This window comes from Carcharodon carcharias, chromosome 19 (genome assembly GCF_017639515.1).
Source record: "Carcharodon carcharias isolate sCarCar2 chromosome 19, sCarCar2.pri, whole genome shotgun sequence".
Classification (NCBI taxonomy): domain Eukaryota; kingdom Metazoa; phylum Chordata; class Chondrichthyes; order Lamniformes; family Lamnidae; genus Carcharodon; species Carcharodon carcharias.
The window spans coordinates 107,736,765-107,748,345 of NC_054485.1; positions in this window are offsets into that span (position 1 = coordinate 107,736,765).

The window sequence follows — 11,581 nt, forward strand, 5'->3', positions numbered from 1 at the left end:
AGCACTGACCCTCTGACAGTGCAGCACTCCCTCAGTACTGACCCGCTGACAGTGAAGCACTCCCTCAGTACTGACCCTCTGACAGTGAAGCACTCCCTCAGTACTGACCCTCTGACAGTGCAGCACTCCCTCAGTACTGACCCGCTGACAGTGAAGCACTCCCTCAGTACTGACCCTCTGACAGTGCAGCACTCCCTCAGTACTGACCCTCTGACAGTGCAGCACTCCCTCAGTACTGACCCTCTGACAGTGAACCACTCCCTCAGTACTGACCCTCTGACAGTGCAGCACTCCCTCAGTACTGATCCGCTGACAGTGAAGCACTCCATCAGTACTGACCATCTCACAGAGCAGCACTCCTCAGTACTGACCCTCTGAAAGTGCAGATTCTCTCAGTAGTGATCCTCTGACAGTGCAGAACTCCCTCAGCACTGACCCTCCGACAGTGCAGCACTTTCTCATTACTGACCATCCAACACTGCAGAGCTCCCTAGGTGCGGATCCTCGGACAGTGCAGCACTCCGTCAGCACTGACCCTCTGACAGTGCAGCACTCCCTCAGTACTGACCCCCTCACAGTGCGGCAATCTCTTCCTACTGACCATCCGACAGAGCAGCATTCTCTTATTACTGACCCTCTCACAGTGCAGAACTCCCTTATTACTGACCCTCTCACAGTGCTGCACTTCCTCAGTACTGACCCTCTGACAGTGCAGCACTCCCTCAGTAGTGACCCTCCGACAGTGCAGCAATCCCACAGCACTGGACCTCTGACAGAGCAGCACTCCCTCAGCACTGACACTTTGACAGTGCAGTAATCCCTCAGTACTGACCCTCTGACAATGCAGCACTACCTCAGCACTGACCCTCTGACATTGCAGCACTCCCTCAGTCCTTACGGTCTGATAGTGCAGCACTCCTTCAATACTGACCCTCCGACAGTGCAGCATTTTCTCATTACTGACCATCAACACTACAGAGCTCCCTAGGTGCGGATCCTCGGACAATGCAGCACTCCCTCAGCACTGACCCTCCGACAGTGCAGCACTTTCTCATTACTGACCATCCAACACTGCAGAGCTCCCTAGGTGCGGATCCTCGGACAGTGCAGCACTCCGTCAGCACTGACCCTCTGACAGTGCAGCACTCCCTCAGTACTGACCCCCTCACAGTGCGGCAATCTCTTCCTACTGACCATCCGACAGAGCAGCATTCTCTTATTACTGACCCTCTCACAGTGCAGAACTCCCTTATTACTGACCCTCTCACAGTGCAGCACTTCCTCAGTACTGACCCTCTGACAGTGCAGCACTCCCTCAGTAGTGACCCTCCGACAGTGCAGCAATCCCACAGCACTGGACCTCCGACAGAGCAGCACTCCCTCAGCACTGACACTTTGACAGTGCAGTAATCCCTCAGTACTGACCCTCTGACAATGCAGCACTACCTCAGCACTGACCCTCTGACATTGCAGCACTCCCTCAGTCCTTACGGTCTGACAGTGCAGCACTCCTTCAATACTGACCCTCCGACAGTGCAGCATTTTCTCATTACTGACCATCAACACTACAGAGCTCCCTAGGTGCGGATCCTCGGACAGTGCAGCACTCCATCAGCACTGACCCTCTGACAGTGCAGCGCTCGCTCAGTACTGTCCCTCTCACAGTGCAGCAATCTCTTCTTACTGACCATCCGACAGAGCAGCATTCTCTTATTACTGACCCTATGACAGTGCAGCGCTTCCTGGGTACTGACCCTCCGACAGTGCAGCACTCCCTCAGTAGAGTTTCTCTGTCCGTGCAGCACTCCCTCAGTACAGCTGCTCTGATAGTGCAGCACTCCCTCAGTACAGCTGTTCTGACAGTGCAGCACTCCCTCAGTACAGCTGCTCTGACAGTGCAGCACTCCCTCAGTACAGCTGCTCTGACAATGCAGCACTCCCTCAGTACAGCTGCTCTGACAGTGCAGCACTCCCTCAGTACAGCTGCTCTAACAGTGCAGCACTCCCTCAGTACAACTCCTCTGATGGTGCAGCTCTCCCTCAGTACAGCTGCTCTGACCGTGCAGCACTCCCTCAGTACAGCTGCTCTGACAGTGCAGCACTCCCTCCGTACTGACCCTCTCATGGTGCAGTGCTCCCTCATTACTGACCCTCTGACAGTGCAGCACTCCCTCAGTACATTTGCTCTGACAGTGCAGAACTCCCTCAGTACATCTGCTCTGACAGTGCAACACTCCCTCGGTACCTCTGCTCTGACAGTGCAGCACTCTCTCAGTACCTCTGCTCTGACAGTGCAGCACTCTCTCAGTACCTCTGCTCTGACAGTGCAGCACTCCCTCAGTACTGACCCTCTCATGGTGCATTGCTCCCTCATTACTGACCCTCTGACAGTGCAGCAGTACAGCTTCTCTGGCCGTGCAGCACTCCGTCAATACAGCTGCTCTGACAGTGCAGCACGCCCTCACTACAGCTGCTCTGACAGTGCAGCACGCCCTCACTACAGCTGCTCTGACAGTACAGCACTCCCTCAGTACAGCTGCTCTGATGGTGCAGCACTCCCTCAGTACAGCTGCTCTGACAGTGCAGCACTCCCTCAGTACAGCTGTTCTGACAGTGCAGCAATCCCTCAGTACAGCTGCTCTGACAGTGCAGCACTCCCTCAGTACAGCTGCTCTGACAGTGCAGCACTCCCTCAGTACAGCTGCTCTGATGGTGCAGCACTCCCTCAGTACAGCTGCTCTGACAGTGCAGCACTCCCTCAGTACAGCTGCTCTGACAGTGCAGCACTCCCTCAGTACAGCTGCTCTGACAGTGCAGATCTTGAGCAGTATATCAGCACTGACAGTTCAGCACACCGTCATTAGAGTTTCTCTGTCCGTGCAGCACTCCCTCATTACAGCTGCTCTGACAGCGCAGCACTCCCTCAGTACAGCTGCTCTGACAGCGCAGCACTCCCTCAGTACTGACCCTCTCATGGTGCAGTTCTCCCTCATTACTGACCCTCTGAAAGTGCAGCACTCCCTCAGTACATATTGTCTGGTGGTGCAGCACTCCCTCAGTACAGCTGCACTGACAGTGCAGCACTCCCTCTGTACAGCTACTCTGACAGTGCAGATCTTGCGCAGTATATCAGCACTGACAGTTCAGCACACCGTCATTAGAGTTTCTCTGTCCGTGCAGCACTCCCTCATTACAGCTGCTCTGACAGTGCAGATCTTGCGCAGTATATCAGCACTGACAGTTCAGCACACCGTCATTAGAGTTTCTCTGTCCGTGCAGCACTCCCTCAGTACAGCTGCTCAGATAGTGCAGCACTCCCTCAGTACAGCTGCTCTGACAGTGCAGCACTCCCTCAGTACAGCTGCTCAGACAGCGCAGCACTCCCTCAGTACAGCTGCTCTGACAGCGCAGCACTCCCTCAGTACAGCTGCTCTGACAGTGCAGCACTCCCTCAGTACAGCTGCTCAGACAGCGCAGTGCTCCCTCTGTACAGCTGCTCTGACAGTGCAGCACTCCCTCAGTACAGCTGCTCTGACAGCGCAGCACTCCCTCAGTACAGCTGCTCTGACAGTGCAGCACTCCCTCAGTACAGCTGCTCAGACAGCGCAGCACTCCCTCAGTACAGCTGCTCTGACAGCGCAGCACTCCCTCAGTACAGCTGCTCTGACAGTGCAGCACTCCCTCAGTACAGCTGCTCAGACAGCGCAGTGCTCCCTCTGTAAAGCTGCTCTGACAGTGCAGCACTCCCTCAGTACAGCTGCTCTGACAGCGCAGCACTCCCTCAGTACAGCTGCTCTGACAGTGCAGCACTCCCTCAGTACAGCTGCTCAGACAGCGCAGCACTCCCTCAGTACAGCTGCTCTGACAGCGCAGCACTCCCTCAGTACAGCTGCTCTGACAGTGCAGCACTCCCTCAGTACAGCTGCTCAGACAGCGCAGTGCTCCCTCTGTACAGCTGCTCTGACAGTGCAGCACTCCCTCAGTACAGCTGCTCTGACAGCGCAGCACTCCCTCAGTACAGCTGCTCTGACAGTGCAGCACTCCCTCAGTACAGCTGCTCTGACAGTGCAGATCTTGCGCAGTATATCAGCACTGACAGTTCAGCACACCGTCCGTAGAGTTTCTCTGTCCGTGCAGCATCCTTCAGTATAGCTGCTCTGACAGTGCAGCAATCACTCAGTACAGCTGCTCTGACAGTGCAGCACTCCCTCAGTACAGCTGCTCTGACAGCGCAGCACTCCCTCAGTACTGACCCTCTCATGGTGCATTTCTCCCTCATTACTGATCGTCTGAAAGTGCAGCACTCCCTCAGTACATATTCTCTGGTGGTGCAGCACTCCCTCAGTACAGCTGCTCAGACAGTGCAGATCTTGCGCAGTATATCAGCACTGACAGTTCAGCACACCGTCATTAGATTTTCTCTGTCCGTGCAGCACTCCCTCATTACAGCTGCACTGATAGTGCAGCACTCCCTCAGTACAGCTGCTCTGACAGTGCAGCACTCCCTCAGTATTGACCCTCTGGCAGTGCAGCACTCCCTCAGTACTGACCATCTTACAGTGCAGCACTCCCTCAGTACAGCTGCTCTGACAGTGCAGCACTCCCTCAGTACAGATGCTCTGACAGTGCAGAACTCCCTCAGTATTGACCCTCTGACAGTGCAGCACTCCCTCAGTACAGCTGCTCTGACAGTGCAGCAAACCCTCAGTACAGCTGCTCTGACAGTGCAGCACTTCCCTCAGTACATCTGCTCTGACAGTGCAGCACTCCCTCAGAACTGACCCTCTCATGGTGCAGTACTCCCTCATTACTGACCCTCTGACAGTGCAGCACTCCCTCAGTACAGCTTCTCTGGCCTTGCAGCACTCCCTCAGTACAGCTTCTCTGACAGTGCAGCACTCCCTCAGTGCAGCTGCTCTGACAGTGCAGCACTCCCTCAGTACAGCTGCTCTGACAGTGCAGCACTCCCACGGTACAGCTGCTCTGACAGTGCAGCGCTCCCTCAGCACTGACCCTCTGACAGTGCAGCACTCCCTCAGTACAGCTGCTCTGACAGTGCAGCACTCCCTCAGTACATCTGCTCTGACAGTGCAGCACTCCCTCAGTACAGCTGCTCTGACAGTGCAGCACACCCTCAGTACAGCTGCTCTGACAGTGCAGCACTCCCTCTGTACAGCTGCTCTGACAGTGCAGCACACCCTCAGTACAGCTGCTCTGACAGTGCAGCACTCCCTCAGTACTGCTGCTCTAACAGTGCAGCACACACTCCGCACTGACCCTCCGACAGTGCAGCACTTTCTCATTACTGACCATCCAACACTGCAGAGCTCCCTAGGTGCGTATCCTCTGTCAGTGCAGCACTCCGTCAGCACTGACCATCTGACAGTGCAGCATTCCCTCATTACTGACATCCAACAGTGCAGAGCTCCCTCGGTGCGGATGCTCTCACAGTGCAGCACTCCCTCAGCACTGACCCACTGACAGTGCAGCGCTCCCTCAGTACAGCTTCTCTGACAGTGCAGCACTCCCTCAGTACAGCTTCTCTGACAGTGCAGCACTCCCTCAGTGCAGCTGCTCTGACAGTGCAGCACTCCCTCAGTACAGCTGCTCTGACAGTGCAGCACTCCCACGGTACAGCTGCTCTGACAGTGCAGCGCTCCCTCAGCACTGACCCTCTGACAGTGCAGCACTCCCTCAGTACAGCTGCTCTGACATTGCTGCACTCCCCAGTACAGCTGCTCTGACAGTGCAGTACACCCTCAGTACAGCTGCTCTGACATTGCTGCACTCCCCAGTACAGCTGCTCTGACAGTGCAGTACACCCTCAGTACAGCTGCTCTGACAGTGCTGCACTCCCCAGTACAGCAACTCTAAACATGCAGCACTCCCTCTATATTGTCAGCCCGGATTTTGTGATAATTTGTAGATAGGATATGACCCAGAGGCATCTTACTCTGAGGTACAGTTACTCTCCCTGAACCAACTGAAACTCAACACCTTTAGCCCATTTCAGTGTACTGATTTTTAACAAAATGGGCCAGGAAAAGAAATTCACTGTCTGCACTAATTATAATCGTCCAAGATTCGAGGGTAATGCACTTAACCACAACTTACTAATTTTTATTGAGCTCATCGCTGTGCTGCAGGGAGTGAAGATTTAAAGAGAAAGTGAAGATTGAGATTTGAGTTTGAAACAGCTCTTTAGGCCTAACTCCCCTGTGCTGCTCTTGATGCTTAACATGGAGCTCCTCCCACCCCGCTTTAGCTCACTGATCCTCCGACAGTGCAGCTCTCCCTTAATAGGCGGTTAGTGTACACTGTAGGGGTACACTGGGGCAGGGTGGTTAGTGTACACTGTGGGGGTACACTGGGGCAGGGTGGTTAGTGTACACTGTGGGGGTACACTGGGGCAGGGTGGTTAGTGTACACTGTGGGGGTACACTGGGGGAGGGTGGTTAGTGTACACAGTGGGGATACACTGGAGCAGGGTGGTTAGTGTACACTTTGGGGGTACACTGGGGCAGGGTGGTTAGTTTGCACTGTGGGGGGTACACTGGGGCAGGTGGTTAGTGTTTACTGGGGGGGGTACACTGGGGCAGGGTGGTTAGTGTACACTGTGGGGGTACACTGGAGCAGGGTGGATAGTGTACACTGTGGGGGTACACTGGAGCAGGGTAGATAGTGTACACTGTGGGGGTACACTGGGGCAGGTTGGTTAGTGTATACTGGGGGTACACTGGGGCAGGGTGGTTAGTGTATACTGGGGGGGTACACTGGGGCAGGGTGGTTAATGTATACTGGGGGGGTGTATACTGGGGCAGGGTGGTTAGTGTACACTGTGGGGGTACACTGGGGCAGCGTGGTTAGTGTACACTTGTGGGGGTACACTGGGGGAGGGTGGTTAGTTTATACTGGGGGGGTGTATACTGGGGCAGGGTTGTTAGTGTACACTGGGGGGGTACACTGGCGCAGGGTGGTTAGTTTACATTGGGGGGGTCATTGGGGCAGGGTGGTTAGTGTACACTGAGGGGTTGATTCACTGGGGCAGGGTGGTTAGTGTACACTGAGTGGGTGGTGCACTGGGGCAGGGTGGTAAGTGTACACTGGGGGGGGTGGTACACTGGGGGAGGGTGGTTAGTGTACACTGTGGTGGTACACTGGGGCAGGGTGGTTAGTGTACACTGGGTGGGGGGGGTACACTGGGGCAGGGTGGTTAAAGTACACTGGGGGGGTACACTGGGGCAGGGTGGTTAGTGTACACTGTGGGGGTACACTGTGGCAGGGTGGTTAGTGTACACTGGAGGGGGGGTACACTGGGGGCAGGGTGGTTAGTGTACACTGGGTGGGGGTCCACAGGGGCAGCATGGTTAGTGTACACTGTGGGGTGTACAGTGGGGCAGGGTGGTTAGTGTACACTGTGGGGGTACACTGGGGCAGGGTGGATAGTGTACACTGTGGGGGTACACTGGGACAGGGTGGTTAGTGTACACTGTGGGGGAACACTGGGGCAGGGTGGTTAGTGTACACTGTGGGGGTACACTGGGGCAGGGTGGATAGTGTACACTGTGGGGGTACACTGGGGCAGGTTGGCTAGTGTATACTGGGGGGTACACTGGGGCAGGGTGGTTAGTGTATACTGGGGGGGTACACTGGGGCAGGGTGGTTAGTGTACACTGGGGGGGGTACACTGGGGCAGGGTGGTTAGTGTATACTGGGGGGGTGTATACTGGGGCAGGGTTGTTAGTGTACACTGGGGGGGTACACCTGGGCAGAGTGGTTAGTGTACACTTGGGGGGGTACACTGGGGGAGGGTGGTTAGTTTATACTGGGGGGTGTATACTGGGGCAGGGTTGTTAGTGTACACTGTGGGGGTACACTGGCGCAGGGTGGTTAGTTTACATTGGGGGTTCATTGGGGCAGGGTGGTTAGTGTACACTGAGGGGTTGGTACACTGGGGCAGGGTGGTTAGTGTACACTGAGGGGGTGGTACACCGGGGCAGGGTGGTAAGTGTACACTGAAGGGGTGGTACACTGGGGCAGGGTGGTTAGTGTACACTGTGGGGGTACACTGGGGCATGGTGGATAGTGTACACTGTGGGGGTACACTGGAGCAGGGTAGATAGTGTACACTGTGGGGGTACACTGGGGCAGGTTGGTTAGTGTATACTGGGGGGTACACTGAGGCAGGGTGGTTAGTGTATACTGGGGGGGTACACTGGGGCAGGGTGGTTAGTGTACACTGGGGGGGGTACACTGGGGCAGGGTGGTTAGTGTATACTGGGGGGGTGTATACTGGGACAGGGTTGTTAGTGTATACTGGGGGGTACACTGGGGCAGGGTGGTTAGTGTACACTGTGGAGGTACACTGGGGCAGGTGGTTAGTGTTTACTGGGGGGGGTACACTGGGGCAGGGTGGTTAGTGTACACTGTGGGGGTACACTGGAGCAGGGTGGATAGTGTACACTGTGGGGGTACACTGGAGCAGGGTAGATAGTGTAAACTGTGGGGGTACACTGGGGCAGGTTGGTTAGTGTATACTGGGGGTACACTGGGGCAGGGTGGTTAGTGTATACTGGGGGGTACACTGGGGCAGGGTGGTTAATGTATACTGGGGGGGTGTATACTGGGGCAGGGTGGTTAGTGTACACTGTGGGGGTACACTGGGGCAGCGTGGTTAGTGTACACTTGTGGGGGTACACTGGGGGAGGGTGGTTAGTTTATACTGGGGGGGTGTATACTGGGGCAGGGTTGTTAGTGTACACTGGGGGGGTACACTGGCGCAGGGTGGTTAGTTTACATTGGGGGGGTCATTGGGGCAGGGTGGTTAGTGTACACTGAGGGGTTGATTCACTGGGGCAGGGTGGTTAGTGTACACTGAGTGGGTGGTGCACTGGGGCAGGGTGGTAAGTGTACACTGGGGGGGGTGGTACACTGGGGGAGGGTGGTTAGTGTACACTGTGGTGGTACACTGGGGCAGGGTGGTTAGTGTACACTGGGTGGGAGGGGTACACTGGGGCAGGGTGGTTAATGTACACTGGGGGGGTACACTGGGGCAGGGTGGTTAGTGTACACTGTGGGGGTACACTGTGGCAGGGTGGTTAGTGTACACTGGAGGGGGGGTACACTGGGGGCAGGGTGGTTAGTGTACACTGGGTGGGGGTCCACAGGGGCAGCATGGTTAGTGTACACTGTGGGGTGTACAGTGGGGCAGGGTGGTTAGTGTACACTGTGGGGGTACACTGGGGCAGGGTGGATAGTGTACACTGTGGGGGTACACTGGGACAGGGTGGTTAGTGTACACTGTGGGGGAACACTGGGGCAGGGTGGTTAGTGTACACTGTGGGGGTACACTGGGGCAGGGTGGATAGTGTACACTGTGGGGGTACACTGGGGCAGGTTGGCTAGTGTACACTTGGGGGGGTACACTGGGGGAGGGTGGTTAGTTTATACTGGGGGTTGTATACTGGGGCAGGGTTGTTAGTGTACACTGTGGGGGTACACTGGCGCAGGGTGGTTAGTTTACATTGGGGGTTCATTGGGGCAGGGTGGTTAGTGTACACTGAGGGGTTGGTACACTGGGGCAGGGTGGTTAGTGTACACTGAGGGGGTGGTACACCGGGGCAGGGTGGTAAGTGTACACTGAAGGGGTGGTACACTGGGGCAGGGTGGATAGTGTACACTGTGGGGGTACACTGGAGCAGGGTAGATAGTGTACACTGTGGGGGTACACTGGGGCAGGTTGGTTAGTGTATACTGGGGGGTACACTGAGGCAGGGTGGTTAGTGTATACTGGGGGGGTACACTGGGGCAGGGTGGTTAGTGTACACTGGGGGGGGTACACTGGGGCAGGGTGGTTAGTGTATACTGGGGGGGTGTATACTGGGACAGGGTTGTTAGTGTACACTGGGGGGGTACACTGGGGCAGAGTGGTTAGTGTACACTTTGGGGGGTACACGGGGGGAGGGTGGTTAGTTTATACTGGGGGGGTGTATACTGGGGCAGGGTTGTTAGTGTACACTGTGGGGGTACACTGGCGCAGGGTGGTTAGTTTACATTGGGGAGGTCATTGGGGCAGGGTGGTTAGTGTACACTGAGGGGTTGATACACTGGGGCAGGGTGGTTAGTGTACACTGTGGGGGTACACTGGGGCAGTGTGGTTCGTGTACACTGTGGGGGGGGGTACACTGAGGCAGGGTGGTTGGTGTATCCTGGTGGGGGGGTACACAGGGGCAGCGTGGTTAGTGTACACTGTAGGGTGTACACTGGGGCAGTGTGGTTAGTGTACACTGTGGGGGTACACTGGGGCAGGGTGGTTTTTGTACACTGTTGGGGTACACTGGGGCAGGGTGGTTAGTGTACACTGTGGGGGTACACTGGGGCAGGGTGGTTTTTGTACACTGTTGGGGTACACTGGAGCAGGGTGGTTAGTGTACACTGTGGGGGTACACTGGGGCAGGGTGGTTAGTGTACACTGTGGGGGTACACTGGGGCAGGGTGGTTAGTGCACACTGTGGGGGTACACTGGGGCAGGGTGGTTAGTGTATACTGTGGGGCTACACTGGGGCAGGGTGGTTAGTGTACACTTTGGGGGTACATTGGGGCAGGGTGGTTAGTGTACACTTTGGGGGTACACTGGGGCAGGGTGGTTAGTTTGGACTGTGTGGGGTACACTGGGGCAGGGTGGTTAGTGTACACTGTGGGGGTACACTGGGGCAGGGTGGATAGTGTACACTGTGGGGGTACACTGGGGCAGGGTGGATAGTGTACACTGTGGGAGTACACTGGGGCAGGTTGGTTAGTGTATACTGGGGGGTACACTGAGGCAGGGTGGTTAGTGTATACTGGGGGGGGTACACTGGGGCAGGGTGGTTAGTGTACACTGGGGGGGGGGTACACTGGGGCAGGTTGGTTAGTGTATACTGGGGGGTGTATACTGGGGCAGGGTTGTTAGTGTACACTGGGGGGGTACATTGGGGCAGAGTGTTTAGTGTACACTTGGGGGGGTACACTGGGGAGGGTGGTTAGTTTATACTGGGGGGGTGTATACTGGGGCAGGGTGGTTAGTGTACACTGTGGGGGTACACTGGGGCAGGGTGGTTAGTGTACACTGGGTGGGGGGTACAATGGGGCAGGGTGGTTAGTGTACACTGGGGTGTGTACACTGGGGCAGCATGGTTAGTGTACACTGTGGGGTGAGCTACACCTGTAGTAGGGTGTACACTGGGGCAGAGTGGTTAGTGTACACAACGGTGTGAGCTACACCAGGGAGCATACCAGGTTCGGGGGGGGAGGGTGTTATTATGCACTGCGGGTTGGGTATTGTGGGGGTAGGGTACACTGCAGGATATACCAAGGGGCAAGGTACATCAAAGGCTAGTGTACATCGTGTGGAGGTGTTCGGCTGTTAAATTGGGTATGGTACACCAGTGCAGGAAACACTGGGGGTAGGGTACACTGGGACGGGTTACACCAGGCTAGGGTACACTGGGGGTAAGGTATCCTGTTGGTTGTCGGGGGTGGGTGGTGCGGGTTACACCAGAGTAGGGTACACTGGGGTGTAGGCTACGCTGGGATAGGGCAC